This window comes from Mixophyes fleayi, chromosome 8 (assembly GCF_038048845.1).
Source record: "Mixophyes fleayi isolate aMixFle1 chromosome 8, aMixFle1.hap1, whole genome shotgun sequence".
NCBI lineage: Eukaryota > Metazoa > Chordata > Amphibia > Anura > Limnodynastidae > Mixophyes > Mixophyes fleayi.
Genome location: NC_134409.1, coordinates 9,541,312 through 9,555,800, shown reverse-complemented (window position 1 = coordinate 9,555,800; position 14,489 = coordinate 9,541,312). Strand labels below are relative to the sequence as shown.

The window sequence follows — 14,489 nt, the reverse complement described above, 5'->3', positions numbered from 1 at the left end:
TGGAAAACGTGATTGCAAGTGAAAATGACAGTTCATCATGTTTATTTGTAATCTTGTCTCGCGCTACACAGAATATTTTTGGCGTCCAGCACAGACTGTACTTTTTGTTTTAATTTTTTTGCTTAAACGTGCAGTCACAATGTCTCTGACTACATTGCTATTGTCTGTTGTCTAACGCTTCACATGGGAAACTGCTAATTCACTGCTTGCAGAAATATTGTTCATTGCACACGGAAGTTGTAAACACATTTTTAGTAGAGCCGAATATAGTTCTGGGCTATGCGATAAATATAAATTAAAACGTCTGCAGGTTAAACTCAAACTAAACAATTAACCTCTGAGTCTGGACTTGCTTTAAAGTAATGTACACCTTATGACTGAAATACAGCATTTACCATATAGACTAGGCGGCTCTGCACTGTCAATGGAAGTGATGTTGTAATTAGATGTCCACGATTAAGGTGGCTTTTTAGGAGTAGACAAACAGGTACTCAGATTATCTCAGGAGGTCTTGTGGGGGACAGTATTGTGTAAGTGAAGACAGGGCAGCATGTGACAAAGGGCTGTGCCTTGATGCGAGGAGAGGAATGGAGGCATCAGGAAGCCGCAGACTGAGAGTTATATAGTGGAAGGAGCAGGGTCCTCCAGCAGCACAGAGTATATCGGGAGATGAGGGATGTGTTAGTGAGGACAGGGCTGCATGTGACAGGGGCAGTGACATGGTGTGAGGAGGGGAATGGAGGCAACAGGAAGCCACAGACTGAGAGTTATATAGTGGAAGGAGCAGGGTCCTCCAGCAGCACAGAGTATATCGGGAGATGAGGGATGTGTTAGTGAGGACAGGGCTGTATGTGACAGGGGCAATGACATGATGTGAGGAGGGGAATGGAGGCAGCAGGGTAATGTATAGTGAAAGGTCTAGTTCTCCATTTTTTAGTTAGTTGATATTCCCTTTATAGATCTTGTTGACATTGTTAAAATACATGTATACGTGTAGATTTACAGAGGAAAATATGAAACAAACCAATATTACACTGCAATAAAATTTTATTTGCTTAAACATGTAAAATATGTATAATTTGCTAAAGGAAAAGAGGAACCTCTTTGCAGTTGTGACATTTCAATTAACATTGTTACAAAGTTCCCATGTAGCAACAGATTCTCCTGAGAACTTGTAGCGTGACTCCTCCCACCATGGACACACTGACTCCTCCCACCATTGCAACACTTTCTCCTCCCCCCTGTAGCTGCTCAGTCCTACCCATCAGTCACAATTCATCTGAGCAGCAGAGGCGTGATGGCACCATGAACAGTAATCCCTATTCCTACATCATTTTGTGTTCCATTTGTGATGCAACATAAGAAACTTCTACTTTTGTCTGAACAAGCCCTTAGAGTAACCAAACATAAACATACAGCAACCCAAAACTCAAAGCACCAGTGGCATGGTTGGGGAATATAATATGCTCGTTAATATGCTTAGCGGGGCGAACACCTAAATCAGAACCACAAGCCAACCATAATCAGAATATTTAGACTAAAGAACATTAGCTCATTATGTCACAGAGATCGGTCATTCTCATTCGTGCTATGAAAATTGTGCCGCCATGATTTAATAATTTTCCGGTATTGCTATTAATGATGTATTTATTTAGTTACTGTATCCTGTAGTACATATATCACCATTTGCTTGGAAGCACTTACAGTGATTTCCTGTGCCTGTACTGTGACAATACTACGTGCTGGCATAAACTTTAATATAAAAATAAAACACCCTCTACTTGGGGGTATATGAGGGGTTGTCTACTGCGGACAATCCTTCTCATGTATAACCCCGCATAAAGCAAATTGGGGGCCCCCAGTTTCCTGAATCTACGACTCCATCTCTCCATAACACTGCAGTGGAACTTAATGGAAAATTAGGAAGATTAAGAGCTGGTCTGCTCCAAGTAACGGGAGGGACAGAGATTCCCCTGTATGTGGGAGAAATGTTCATTTGATTCTTCCACGCTAGACCCGATCACAAATCCGGCATCGGGGCTCTTTGCTATTTTGCCGTTAGGTCCAGAAATTTTTATCTACATCACTCTGAGAGTTCCTTTGAAATTTTTTTTCTCATTCCGCTAAACTAAATATGTTGCCTTAACGTTGTGCCCTAATGCCGACATTTTCTGCATCGGCTTTACATCATCAGGTGGAGTTGTTTATTTTTGCTGCCCGGGGATGCGTTTGACGCAGACAGCGGATCAGTGCATAACGGAAAGAAACTTCTCTGCCTGGTAAATAGATTGCAGAAAAGGACGCAAGCAAGTTACAACAATAAAGCTGTGTATTTAGTAAAAGTTGCAAGAGGACATGTACAGGCCAAACAAATTGTTATCTGAAGGTGGAAACTCCTTTTAAAATCTCACTGGTAGTTACTACTATAACATTGCTACCCAATGGCCAAGCTGTGATTGAAAATGGTACACTGCTGACTTGCCAAAAACACTGCAACCATGCTACCCCCTAGAAGGTGAAAAGCCAAAGTGGTTAGCCTCACAGCGCTGGGGTCATGAGTTTGATTTTCGACCAAGGACTTATCTGTGCAGAGATTTCTTTGAAAACAAATTGATTATATTGTTTCTGGGAAAGTCTATATGCTTCTCTTTTTATGTGGGTTTATATGTTTTAATAAATGTGATTGTCCAATCACCTTTGGAATGGATAGAAAATTATCAGATTTTCTTTCTTCACTTTTTTTGAGGGTATTTTCGGAATTTTATTTAAATATTACCCATTTATTATATTATTGGTCTAAGCTGTGGGCATACATTTTACAATTTCCCTTTTTGTTTTCTATTGGTGTTGTTTTCTAAGGATTAGCAAACTCCACGTGGGTGAGCAGCATTCTGAATAGACACTTGGCTATTTAAAGTGATAAACTACACAAGTGACATCTGTATATTATTTTTTGATCACACCCACTCCCCTTCCCCCTCAGTCTCCATTTAAAGGCTGTAAATAAAATTTATTTTCCAGGTGTGTACTACAGAACTGCTAGAACACATGGAAAAATGGCTGCATGTAGCCCCCGTGACTCCAGCTAGGGGAAGGTGGGAGTCCTTGTACTACTGTGGTGGTACAGCTTTTGGAGGAACTGAATGCTAAAATGTATTTACTCCTGACCTCCGCCCCCCTTTACTTTGGACCATGCATCAGCAACTTCAGGCCATGACAGTTAATAAAAGTTTGAATAGAAACAGAACTGTGTTGTCATCTTGCTGAATAGACAGGTGGTGGCACATTTTTACGTTTTTTTTTTAATTTTATTTTTTAGTTTCATTCATTTGAATGGTGGCCTGCTTTGAGCTTTAAGAGTGTCTGTCACCTGCACAGTTCAGTGGGGGCACGGGCACATTACTCACCCAAAAATGACTACAATAGGTGCCCAAGCCAACTTATTAATTGGTTATGATAAGATAAACTGGCCTGCCCTTAAAATATCAGGGCACATTAAGAAAGTAGCCTGAAAAACTATTGGCAGTAAATTAATTTTAACATGTAGAAATGAAAGAAGTTCCTTCATTTACAAAGTTTTGAAATAGTTCTAGTAGAGTTTTCTAAGATGATCCCATCAGAAAATAATTTTCCATTGGCAGGATGTCTGCTCAGCAGAATGTATGACGCTGATTATCCACAGACCAGTGCTGTCACACACACACTTGTATATATCTCACAGTCTACCTCTCTATCATACTGCGGAGTCAGCGGCTCAGATGTGTAATGTTCACATATTGTGAAAACACATTTAATGTAATAAATAAAAATGTAATGATTCTTTTAACATTATACTTGTTAGAAACACTTTCACGATCATGTTTCATGGTGGATTAATAAACAGGCTCTATATTATTCCAGGTTATTGTGTTGAGATTTGTAATTGTGTTGGGGCTTGTTTACATCGACTAGACTTTCCTGCATAATGCCACATAGATCTCTAGCTCTCATTCATGTAACAAGTTTGTTGCATGAACTTCATTGCATACAGAAGTGTGTTTGACTGAAGCCTCACATAACTGTCCTCAAAAACATATCACGTATCTCCTGATATACTCTGTGCTGCTGGGGACCCTGCTCCTTCCACCCATCTCCTGATAACTGTCAGCCTATGACTTCCTGCTGCCTCCATTCCCCTCCTCACATCATGTCACTGCCCCTGTCACATGCAGCCCTGTCCTCCCTGACACATCACTTATCTACTGATATACTCTGTGCTGCTGGGGGACCCTGCTCCTTCCACTACATAACCCTCAGTCTGTGGCTTCCTGCTGCCTCCACTCCCCTCCTCACATCATGTCACTGCCCCTGTCACATGCAGCCCTGTCCTCCCTGACACATCACTCATCTACTGATATACTCTGTGCTGCTGGGGGACCCTGCTCCTTCCACTATATAACTCTCAGTCTGTGGCTTCCTGCTGCCTCCATTCCCCTCCTCACATTATGTCGCTGCCTCTGTCACATGCAGCCCTGTCCTCACTGACACAGCACTCATCTACTAATATACTCTGTGCTGCTGGGGGACCCTGCTCCTTCCACTATATAACCCTCAGTCTGTGGCTTCCTGCTGCCTCCATTCCCCTCCTCACAAGTCTGTGCAGCCCTGTTCTTTTGAACATAGTCACACGAGTGGACAATTTAAGCTCAGCCTTCTCATCTCCTGTAATAATCTGTGCCACAGTGAGCATTTTTATGATCTGATTGGCTGCATGTTGTTCTATCCCACCCACTTCTAAACTGGACACACATGGGCATTCATGAGATAAAGATTACAATCAAAAAGGTGCTCTGACCCTAGTGAAAGGCATGATCGTAGTGCCAATTCACACTTCTACACTATATCTTGTTTGCTAGGCACAATTTATAAGGAAGTAGAAACAGATGGTAATCAGGCTGTAATCCACACTGCAACAAAAAATAACCTCAATAAAAAGTAACTCTGCCCATCTCCAAAGGAAACACACACACAGGGACTTTTGTCTTTGTCAGCAGCCTCTAGCACAAAAACAGTGTTTCTTTTTCTTTTAAAAAATAAAAATAGGTTGGATGCAAAATAAAATCTACAATAACAAAACATGCAGACTAGGTATGCTCCCCATTCCCTATAGAATCATCTTCAAACTCCTGACCACCACATACAAGGCACTATCCCAGTCTACTGCCCCCTACATCTCCAACCTCCTCTCCATTCACACTCCTGCCCGCTCCCTGCGCTCGGCCAATGACCGTCGTCTCTCCTCCACTCTAATCACCTCTTCCCATTCCAGAATCCAAGACTTCTCCCGAGCAGCCCCCCTTCACTGGAATGACCTCCCTCGCTCCGTCCGTCTCTCTCCCACTCTAAGCTCCTTCAAACGGGCACTAAAAACCCACCTGTTCCTCAAAGCCTACCATCCTTTCTCCTAACCCGCTCTCCCCTCCCTCCTCCCGTCCCCTCTTCTCTCCTTTACGTCATCTGGCCCCCTTTTGTACCTGAGTCTTGTTCACCCTCCCTTAGGATGTAAGCTCATTCGAGCAGGGCCCTCTTCCCTCCTATGTCCTTACCTACTCTTCTGCTCCGTCTTTTCTGCATTAACCTGCTTGGAGCTTCCGAAGTTTTGGTATTTTTGTTTACTGCTCAGTAATATTTTACCCTGTACTGTCTATTGTTTGTGCATTGTACGGCGCTGCGGAACTCTTGTGGCGCCTAACAAATAAAGGATGATAATAATAATAATAGGTACACTAACGAAACAGACCATGATACGCCTATTATCTAGCAATCATGTTGCCAATCTTTTTATAAGGTTGTTACTTTATTTTAAGGCTCTGGATATATTGCATCATTGACTGGAACATTGAAACACAGCATTGGAATTCACGGATCTTCGTTTTCGGAATTGCTAAGTGGAGTATATTTTAATCAGGCAAAGTGAGGGAACGCGCTGTGATTTCGGTACACATTCCTTGGGTGCTGCTATATTTAAACCAGTTCTCTGACTGGCACCATGTAATTTAATGTCTAATTATGCAGTAATGTGGACACATTGTTTCTATCCTTTACATTGTCAGAATGAGTAGCAAAATATATATTTTTTTTTTTTATTGCAGTACAGTGTCAGGCAGTAAAATCTATGTGATGTTGAATACTTTGGCGTCAAAAAAGACAAAAGTATTATAGGAGTAATACCTTTATTGTCTAACGGGTCTCTGTGCTCTGGAAGCTAGCAAATATAAACACTTCTTTTGGTTAGCCAATAAAGGTATCACTCCTATAATATTTTTTGTCTTTTTTGACACCAAAGTATTCAACATCACATATCCTTTACATTTAAATGGGTGTCTGGTTTTATATCTTGCTTTCCACCTATTCTTACTGTTAATGAACATATTTTTAATGTTTATTTTCTTTACAATATGAGGCTTGGGCTTGATAATCAGCCTATAAATCCTATTTCTCTGAGTTCTTTTGAGAACTTGAATTATTTCTGTTTGTTGATTCTCTTTTTAGAAATTAGCCTGAGCTTTGGCCAATAGGTGCTGAATGCTGAGGTGTCGAATATTAATAGATTTTAATAAAATGTATTTACTGGAGTTCTCCTTTAAACTAAGCTATTATTAATATTAAAGATAGGATGAAAGTTGGAGTTCTCCTCTAATATGCGTTTGTTCTGATTACATGTAGATTTCTGCTGTGTTACTTTGATCTACCCAAGAGGAAACTCTTCATGGTTCCCCACTGGTCTGTAATTAAGATTTGGAATAGAAATGTGCACTAAAATGTGGTAATTTCACTTCCTGTATACTTAATGCACATATCAGACAATGGAGACATCCGCTGCACTGATATGTGCGCGTGAACTAAGTGTTGGTTGTCTCTATCAGTGTTACAAGAATATAACGTTGTCTTTTTTTGTCTCTTGTATTGATTTGAAATTGCTTCTTGAGCTTGCCCACTGTCTCTATAAGTTGTCTCAATAAGTTTCGTAATGCTTTCCTCTATCTGCCTGATCACTTAAACCAGTCCTAGTGACGCCATCAATCTCTTGTCAAGTAGCAGCACCAGTCCATGGGAGACTTTGATGTTGACGTTTCTTCATTGAACCTGTCTGGTTCAGGGTACCTAAACTATGGACCATTAATTCTCAGCATTTGATGTCAATGACTTGGCAAGTAATATCAAGAAACTATATCTCCTCCTATGCTGGATTATTTAACTTTTAGATGAGTTTTGACTCCTGTTTAAGACTTTCATATATATAGTGATATAATTCTTTTCTTGGGTCAGGAGGATACACCACAGTGGACTAACCTCCAGATATTTGGAACTCAATATAACATTAGTTTATGCAGCCATTTAAATTGTGGGACTTGTTCCCAATTACGGCAGAATTAGTTTGCGCTTTTTAATCACATGATGTTGCTGTTTATCCGTCACTGCGATTTGTAATATTTTCTCTGCAAGAAATCATCTCTGTTCTCGTGAGGATTGATTTATAGGAGAAATTTTGTTTTGTGAAATTGTGTTGTAATAAAATGCTTCAAATAAGCTGATTCTATGATAATTTTTAAAGATTTTTTTTTTTAGGTGGTTTTTAAATACTTTGATCTGTTGTTATTTTCTTTGTGGTTTTTTGACGTTCAAGACTAGTGGCAACATCCTTTTACCTGACAGCTGCATTCTGTGCAATATAGAGTACATTGTATCACTTAGAAAAAAAATATATACTTATTTTTTATATCGGATGCTCTCCGCCCTAGGATGTCAGAATCTACATTGCACATTAACCAAATGATTAGCGTCTGAATCGCAGTTTATCTCGATCTGCTTTGAGAACGGCTGCTATTCTCAACACAATAACTAGTGATAACACAGCTGCTTGCAGCACCGTAAAAAGTGACAAGTCGCCGGGACTGGTGGAGTAAAGCTACCGGGATAACTGCTGCAGCTCTTGCATATTTCAACATGATTCTTTAGTTTTGCTGTATTTTACTCACAGAAACATAGGTAAGTAATATGCTATGTTTCAATGAAACATAAATATTTCCTGCGCAATGTTGCTTATAGTGTCAGTCTTCCTGTTTGTTCCAAAAGTTCTCTTTGAAATTATACCTCTTCTTTACATGTCTCATCCACTGATTTTGTGCAATAAGATAGATGGCCAGTAACTGTGCATGAAATGTGAAACAACCAATCGACAATGTTCCAACACATATCTATAACCTTCTAAAAGGAGCTCCTCTGACTCTCATTCCCCCTATGTCTGTGAATATTACTATTTGCGATTGTGGCTTCTGATAAGAATTGGAAGGATCCTCTTACTAATCTCTTTAATTATCACTTGTGTATTGAACATCATTTACTTTATAGAGAGTGACAACAATGAGAGAATGTGTCAGATGTTCCTTAAGCCAAATCATTGGTTTTGTAGATATGAATCAAACACATGGAATTATGGACTTGGCTATCCCAGGTTGGCATTTCAGATGATAACTATTTTCTCTATTATCCCCTTTATAACAACTTGTTGCCAAGTTTCTTTTTTTAGTTACAACTTTGATGACAATTTTTAGGTTGTACCAGTGATAATAACAAAGTACATCTGACTACTAAGTGTTAGTCACTTTTCTCTGCAGTTTGAACAGGAATATGATAAGACAGATGGCTCATAGTCATGCTCAAAGGAATGATGAGAATGTATATTTACACTCATCCAATTGTCAAAGGCGATCAAATGAAGCTTCAAATTTATCACCAAGCGGTAAGCCTAAATCTGGCACAGACAAAAAAGGGCAAATGTGCTCATACAACTCTACATCGTTAAATACATTGTATAAAAATAGAAGCAATGCTAGTGTCAGTGGTACTGAAGCAAAGAAAAATAGTGCTGATGCATCAACAATTTGTCAGTTATGTGCAAATGCAAAGCAATCTGTGTTTGCAGATGATTGTGGAGAAAATGCCTCACAAACTAAAGTAACATTACACAACCTATTTTCAGAAATTGCTTATTAAGTTTGTCAAGCCGTCATGATCAATAGATTGTAAGCTTGCGAGCAGGGCCTTCTCACCTCGTTGTCTGTTTTACCCAGTTTGTTTATTAGTTTATTATGGCTGTCCCCAATTGTAAAGCGCTGCGGAATATGTTGGCGCTATATAAATGATGATGATGCAACTGGATGCAGTTGTTTTGCAGCAAGCATAGGACAAATTGTCTTGCCAGTCGTCTCGGAGAAGCACAACTCCCTCCACTGGACCCTCCCCTCAGAAATAAATACATTATACTGTGAAGGAAAGTGTAATGTGCCATAGGCTAAATCAATAAAGCAATGTCAAAAGTGCAATGGCCGTTTTGTTCCACTTAACCTATTTTCTTGCAAATAAGCACCAAGAAACTTGCAAGGAAATAAGTTATATGTTGTGTAAAAGGCCGGTCACTATTGTAAGCCAAAAATTGTCAGTTTGGAAATTTTTAAATAGATAACATGGCAGTGGTCAAGTGCGTAGTATGTGCATAAGGGATCAAGGCAAGGTTGCCAGAGGAGGAAACCTTGGAAAATTCGTCCCTGATCCAAACATACGGAAATATGCCATAGTCTCCTTTGCAAGAAAAAGTAAACTAACTGGCAGTTCCAATTAATAAAGCAAACATGTTAATTGTACATCTACTGTTATTGTCCTTGTTCATAGGGTGATGATGGTTAAAATGTACATCATCGCCCTGCAGCTGCAAATTTCACCTGGTGGCGATTGTGATGTACGCACTGTATGCTCCGTCATCGTCACTTAATGTTTAATTCCACATAAAGATTGCAAACCCGCCACAGCTATCTCTACCAACCATCACTGCTGGAAATATTAGACAAATTGAAAAAGTACAGCAGGAGCACTCCACCTAAATGTGCACTTAGCAAGAATGATAGCTTTAGAAATGATGACTTTCATGTTTGTTGAATTTTCTGGAGTTGATTGTTTGCGCAAAACAAGTATCTGCTCACTGCTATTTATTAAACAGAGCTGTATACACCAACACCAAATAATATTTCTACATTTAAACTTTGACGTACCCTCCCTAGCTTTCTTTTGCTGTGCCTTCTGCTGCTGCTCCCTCAGAGACTATAGATGGCTGACAGGAAGTGAGCAGATCGAATCAGTGCTGGGATCCCACAAATCACGATTTAAAAACAGTTGAAACAACAACATCATTTTGCTAAAATTTGCAAATTTTGAGCCAAAAATAGGCCATATCACAGCAAACAATTACTGTGGCTTGATACAACCCTATCCTACTAAGATAACATTTACAGCTGTTCCTTTCTGGTTTTTTTAGCGCTATAATCTAAACAAATCCTTTAATTGTCGTTTTAAAGATATCTCTGTAAGTTCAAGTGAAGATGATTGGTCACGTATAAATAACATACATTCCTGACTAGTCCAATTAATTACAGACATCAACAGTAATTTTCTACTTACATTTACTTTCTTTTTTACTCTATAAAAGTGTTATGAAATCTGATGGTCACGGAGCTCATCATCCGTGAAATGCATGTCTCATAGTTCCCTGGTCTCAGTCATATACATAGTTAATAATCCTCATCCAATTCAGTATCTTGGGGTGAAACATCAAGGAATGGTTATAAGATTAGCACAGGTTGTGGAGCAGGTAAAAATGGGGCAGACTAACATCTCTACAACTTGTGCTGTCTTGTTTCCAAAGACTGCCCGTCATGGGTGTGTGCCCCATGTTTGTTTTTAGGCTGTACCAAGGGCAGCATAAAACAGTGCCTGACATTGATATTTGAGGTTACTGTGTACACTGTGCAGAGAGGTTTTGCCTTTGACTAAAATGCTCTACAGCGACCTCTGCAGGCACAAGATGCATGACAGTCTTATGTTTTATGTTTTATATGCAGCGACCAGATTAATTTTCCTTGCAAATCGCTCTTCCACTGCCGATCTGTTCGGTCAGTCTCTACGTTGGTTGCCTGTTTTTGTTTTTATTTTTATATTGTATCCGCAATAAAATACTTATAATATGCAAGGCCATCAACAAAACTGCACCAATTTACATCTTTCCTCTTGTCTCAAAATATTTCCCAACTTGACGCCTCCGTTCTGCACAAGATCTCCATCTCTCATCCACACTCTTTACCTGCTCCCACTCCCTCTTTCGGGCTGCACCCACTTTGTGGAATTTCCTTCCCTGCAAAATAAGACTTTCCTCTGGTCTTCAAATTTTCAAGCGTTCCTTGAAAACCCACCTCCTAAGACAATCAAATTCCTCAACCACCCTTTTAATCACCCTAGGGTACCCTATTCCCACCCTCTACAGTTCACATAAGACTTCTGTACTCAATCAACCCTCTGAACCCCTGACGTACATTGCTATGTGATATAGTCCACTATGTGTATGTCATATAATCCACTAAATACTTTTTCCCTTTGCCATCTGGCTTGATCAATATGCAATATGTATCTCTTAAACTCATGTATCAAACTCCCATTGTCTCATAGACTGTAAGCTTGTGGGCAGGGCCTTCTCACCTTTATTATCATCAACATTCATCAACATTTATTTATATAGCGCCAGCAAATTCCGTAGCGCTTTACAATTGGGAACAAACATTAATAAAACAATAGTGGGTAATACATACAGACAGAGAAGTAAGAGAACCCTGCTCGCAAGCTTAGTCTATGGGACAATGGGAGTTTGAAACACAAGGCCATGTGCTGCATCATATTGCACACTGGACCAGCTAGAATGCAAAGGTAAAAGTATTGAGTGGGCTGTGTGTGTGGCAATGTTGGTCAGAGTGTTGTTGTTTTGTGTTAGCTGTGTAGAGGGTGGTAATAGGGGAGATTAAGAGGGTGGTAGAGGAATGCTATAAGCTTATCTGAAGAGGTGGGTTTTCAAAGAACACTTGAAGGTTTGGAGACTAGAGGAAAGTCTTACTGTGCGAGGGAGGGAATTCCACAAAGTGGGTGCAGCCCGAAAAAAGTCCTGTAACCGAGAATGGGAGGATGTGGTGAGAGTGGAAGAGAGACGCAGATCTTGTGCAGAACGGAGGTGTCGAGTTGGGAGATATTTTGAGACAAGTGAGGAAATGTATGTCGGTGCCATTTTGTTGACGGCCTTGTATTTTAGTAGAAGAATTTTATATTTGATTCGTTGACGTACAGGCAGCCAATGTAGAAACTGACGTTGTGGCTCAGCAGAGGAAGAACAGTTAGCAGGGAAAATCAATCTAGCCGCTGCGTGCATAATAGATTGTAGGGGTTCAAGTCTGACTTTGGAAAGACCAGTAAGGAGGGAATTGCAATAGTCGATGCGGGAGATGATGAGTGCAGGAATTACCCAGTATTGTTTTAATACTGTGTTGTTTAAAATTGAAAAGCACTACGGAATATGCTGGCGCTATATAAATGTGAGGTTTCCCGTCCAGTATAGGTTGTATTTCAGTGTGAGTTTCCCTTTAATTATAATGTTTCTTGTTACTGAGTGATAGATGACTGACTCACTGAATTTATTGCGTAAGACCTGATGTTATGGTTGTCGTTCTGTAGAGACTAACGCTAAGTTTCTCACACAGACTAAATTGACTGATTTACTAACATTGCCTGTAGGTGCAACATTTGCTTTTGACACAGCAATAAATCCGTAATTAGTTTTTTCTGTCTACTGCAAGTTAGACCATGACAGTGTTTGGTTGCTATAGTTAATTACAAATTTTACATCTAAGGCAATGTTAGCAAGTGAACCGTAGAATGGCTACCAGGGAATATCATTGGTGTTTATTTACTGTAATATTAGACTATATTACATGTCTGAATTACTGTATTTATTAAGAACATCTATTATATATGTAGAGTTTAATTTGCCTTTTTTACGTAAATGTAAACAATACTTGCAGACGCATAATGATCGAGATAGTAAAATTCGTAAAATGGGTGGGGTTCCAGTTTCTCTAATTAAGAAGCAAATTAACATCTTCGCCAGAATATACAATGGTCTGGGCAACTCATTCTATTAGACTTTGTGGTGAACCAAGCTCAAATATTTAATAAAACATGGTCCGTTGACTGCTCCATTAAATAATACTCAAAAAGAATGAAAATGATGCTTGCCCGCGCTTCGATTTATGTATTTGGCCATGTGAATTCTTTGCAGTCCCTGAGGAATTGGTGACCCGTATTAGTGACTACATGACAACGCCATAAGCATACGCTTGCCAGAGCCTTCTGTGGGTCTTTGTGAATATGCATGTGTGTTTTTCAGGCTATTTTTACATCTTGTTTGTTATGTCTTATTTAGTCTACAAATTGCAGCCAACTGACACCACTGGTTGTGTATTTACATGATTGATCCTCTTTGTTATAAATCTGCTGAGGAGAGGTATAATGTATTTACACCAGGGGCTGTGATGGCGCCAAAAGACCTGATTGGTATCTTGAATTCACACAGGAATGTACATTTTTACCTGCATGTATAGATTCTTTCTATCAGAATAAGGGATAAACACCCTTTTTCCATTGTCATAGGTTAGTAATGTAATTCAACCTACTACTGAACTACATTTACCAGCATACTCTGAAAGCCCATTACTTATGTTTATGGGATCAAAATAAAGAATAAAGCCCCAAAAGTTTTATATATTTTCAAGCACCAGCAGCTTGGTGTTGGATACTGTATTGTGAGCCTACAACGCATGATGGCAGATGTAGTTTTCTACCCGTGATCAGTACACAAAGACCTGTGATGCTACTACAGTCCTCCCTTCCTTCGGCGAGAATGTATTTTTGAAAAGATAAAAAGCAGTTGATTAAAGAGGTCCAAATCATACAATCAAAAAATAGGCTTCTGTCTGATCCATTTATTTGAAATATTAATTAAAAGGACAAACTTTTTGCTTATTTTAGATGTAATAATTGTTCCATAGAACTTTTCTCGAATGAAATAAGGGTCCTCCTGAGTGATACTCCTTGTCCTTTCTGTTTACTGCCTAATAGTGCATGTAAACATGTAATACTTTATATTGTAATAGATTTTATACTAGTTTGCTTGTTCCATTCTGGTCCATATTATGGACTATCGACACGTGAAGTTGACTATTCTCTTCTGGAACTCTCAATCTCTAACAAACTTTGTGTCTGTGAAATGATTGTTCCTGGCACTTTCTGTTCGCAATTAGTCACAATTGGCCTCCCTGGGAATTTATTTACTATTATTTTTAGCACCTATGAGTGCATTTCTTTGGCAAGTTACACATGAAGTAATTGCAACACAATTATTGCTGCTTTTTTTTTTTTTCTTCTGAAATTAAACAAGAACATGTAACTTAGGCAATAACTAAAAAAAAAATCCTTTACCAAGAAGTATGATGAATAAACTGGTAGATGTTCTAAAGAAGATGATTCAAACAGAAGAAGGGCAACGTTTATATAGACACATTTTTTAATCATTTTAAATA

The 14,489-nt window shown here is 39.2% G+C and overlaps 1 protein-coding gene across 5 annotated transcripts in view; it reads left to right on the top strand.

Moving 5' to 3' along the window:
• The window catches only part of JAK1 (Janus kinase 1), a 342,069-nt gene that overhangs the window by 18,500 nt on the left and 309,080 nt on the right, over positions 1 to 14,489 (top strand). The window lies entirely within an intron of this gene.